This window comes from Lutzomyia longipalpis, chromosome 1 (assembly GCF_024334085.1).
Source record: "Lutzomyia longipalpis isolate SR_M1_2022 chromosome 1, ASM2433408v1".
NCBI lineage: Eukaryota > Metazoa > Arthropoda > Insecta > Diptera > Psychodidae > Lutzomyia > Lutzomyia longipalpis.
In genome coordinates this window covers 23,955,544-23,958,116 of record NC_074707.1, presented here as the reverse complement: position 1 = coordinate 23,958,116, position 2,573 = coordinate 23,955,544, and the positions used below count along the sequence as shown (strand labels likewise).

Genomic DNA, 2,573 nt, shown 5'->3' with positions numbered 1-2,573 from the left:
TTCAAATTTTACGATCTTCGCTATCGCTTCATTTTTTTGAAGTGCTGAAAATGGCATTTCTTTTAGTAGTTTACAGAATGAAAAAAAAATCACGATCACTTAAGGATCTCTGATGTTTATGAAGATGGAGATTGTGATGATCAAGACTCATAGGTCTCTGCAACACATAGAAAGATTACAACGATGGGTGTCAAGAAATGAATAGAATGGAATGCTATAGGCGTTGGATACAACAGAAGACGCTCGAGAGGTCCCTTTCGAAATTGCACTGCAAATGTGAATGATCATGCGTGAGGATCATGCGAAGAGGAAGCATTAACGGTTGATCGAGAAAAAGAGGTGTTTGCTTCAATCTTTTTGTTGGACAAATTAAAATAATAACAGGAATGGTGATTTTCTTTTTTCTCAACACCACTCTTTGCATCTCAATTATCAACTTCCTTCCTCATTTGGTCTCATCAGCTAATGAAGAAAATACCACGCGACCGATCGTTGATGAGATGTGGTGAAAAAAAGCGCCATTGAGAGTCAATATCTATGAAATTCATTGAATTTATTCATGAAGGTGATTGAAAATGATTTGAAGAAATTGTGAGGAGAGAAAGAGGAGAAAAAAGGGCAAGAACATCGAAGAAAGAGGTCGATGCCACTCCAAAGAGAATAGAGAGGAGCAATCGAGAGACTGGAATGCAGCAATATTGGAACATTGAAATATTTCACGTTGGCTCGTTTTTTTTTTCACCATTTCTCTTCAAATTTCCATTCGTAACCAATCTTTTCTTGCCTCCTCGTCTCACAAGTGAGAATTTAATTATCTCTCACTTTTGCAATTAATCACTGTTGCGCCTGATTTTTCAGAGCTTTTTTTTTAATCTTTTTCTTCTTATTCTTTTTCTTTATAAATCTTCAACTGCTCACCACGCACACACTAGCATCAACGAATCCCCTTTTTTTTCTTTTTCTTTTGTATTTTGGCAAAAATTCCTTCTTTCTCTGGCCTATGTCTTCCTCTCTTTGCCTCCACGATCGCGAGAACGTTTTTGCTCCATGATCACTCAAATACAGGTGGAGGTAAAGGAGAAAAGCGCACAATACATGTGGACTCCGTGGTATAGAAGCTCCATCGAGAGTCACTCGGAACTTTCAGAATGAAATACACTATCGCATTGGAATGCCTGGGAACATTTTCGAGTGAGGAATTTGAGAAAAAGAAAAGAGAGAAAAAAGAAGATCGGCAGTACAAAAAAAATTCATACGTGAACTCCAAAGCTATATAGTTTTCTGTTTATACGAAAAGTCCACGAAATTTTTTCTCGTCTTTTTTCGCCTTGCGATCATGGTGTCTCATTCCTGCACAGCACGATTACCTCTTGCTTCCTCTGCCGACTGCCCTCTCCCATCCAGAAAAAAAGACTTCCATTTCGTGGAAGATCGCAAAGGAAGTCGATCACTTGGACGATATAAAAATTATATTATATACCATTGCGATCCCTCTTGCAAAGGAATTTTTCATATGGGTGGGAAAATTAATTACATAAAACGACTTTCAGTGTGGAAAATCACACCAAGATCGCGATCGCACATCATTTGGGTGCGATCGCTGTGGAATTCTCAAGGCGACATTCGAGATGATCAGTGTGCCGCAAAAAAGGCCATTGGGGAAAAATGCGTGCTGCGTAATTTCTGGGGATCGCCACGCAAAAAGGCAAATGTGAAATTTTCCCTCGTGCCAAGTGTCCCTGTGAGTACTCCCCAAAAAAAAACTCAACAAAATCCTCGAAAATCTCTCGATTGTCGCGGAATTCTCACAAAATTACGTAATCAATTAAGTCAAGAACGATCGTGACGCAGAGGAAGCAATTGGGGACATTTCCCTGGTAAAATATGTACATGCTAATTGCAGTCATATAAATATGTTGGAGTATCTTTATAGAGCTATTGAATTACTTACACAGTGTGTAGATCAATTAATGAAACACCCCTAATTTTCTTAAACTTTTCTCTCTCACATCACATCACGGTTGAGGTTATATGGTTAAGATATGTGACAGTATATATCATGATCCCCGTCAGTGTTTTCAGGCTCACACTACATAGGCCACTTCGGCCACTTCGTTAAAAAGTTCACATCAGCGAGCTTTTTCATTTAAAACTCAACTGATTCTGTTAGATATATCGTTGAATGTTTAGAAAGTAACGATTTTTCTTCAATATAATTATAATAAAATCTAATGTTATTCTTTAAGTTAAGAAATTAAGGTACGGGGTAAAAAATTCCCAAAGAAAGTCTTGAAAATTCAGACCAAAACAGATTTACATAGATAGGAAAGTTATTTTTCTTGCCACAAAGTTCTTTCATATGCCTCCAGTTGCATTTATTTTCCAACATGCTCTCTTATAAGGATTCAAATTAATTTTTTTTTGTATAGTCCTCAAGCCATCTCCAAGAGACAGTGAGATTGAACGACGCACAAAATGAGAACTTCTGCGGGGCTTCACTCGAGGAAAACAGGCCAGAAGAAAAGCTCATTTCCAATTCATCAGGAGCCATCACTCTGGCGCTCCTCGTTTCG

General features: G+C 38.0%; 1 long non-coding RNA gene across 1 annotated transcript; it reads right to left on the bottom strand.

The window, feature by feature from the left end:
- Positions 1 to 354: 354 nt before the first annotated feature.
- On the bottom strand, positions 355 to 2,001 carry LOC129797343 (uncharacterized). Its single transcript, XR_008751326.1, has 2 exons — positions 1,952 to 2,001; positions 355 to 1,450 (listed from the first exon to the last, which is right to left on the bottom strand). It is a non-coding gene; the product is annotated as an uncharacterized LOC129797343 (long non-coding RNA).
- Positions 2,002 to 2,573: the final 572 nt, after the last annotated feature.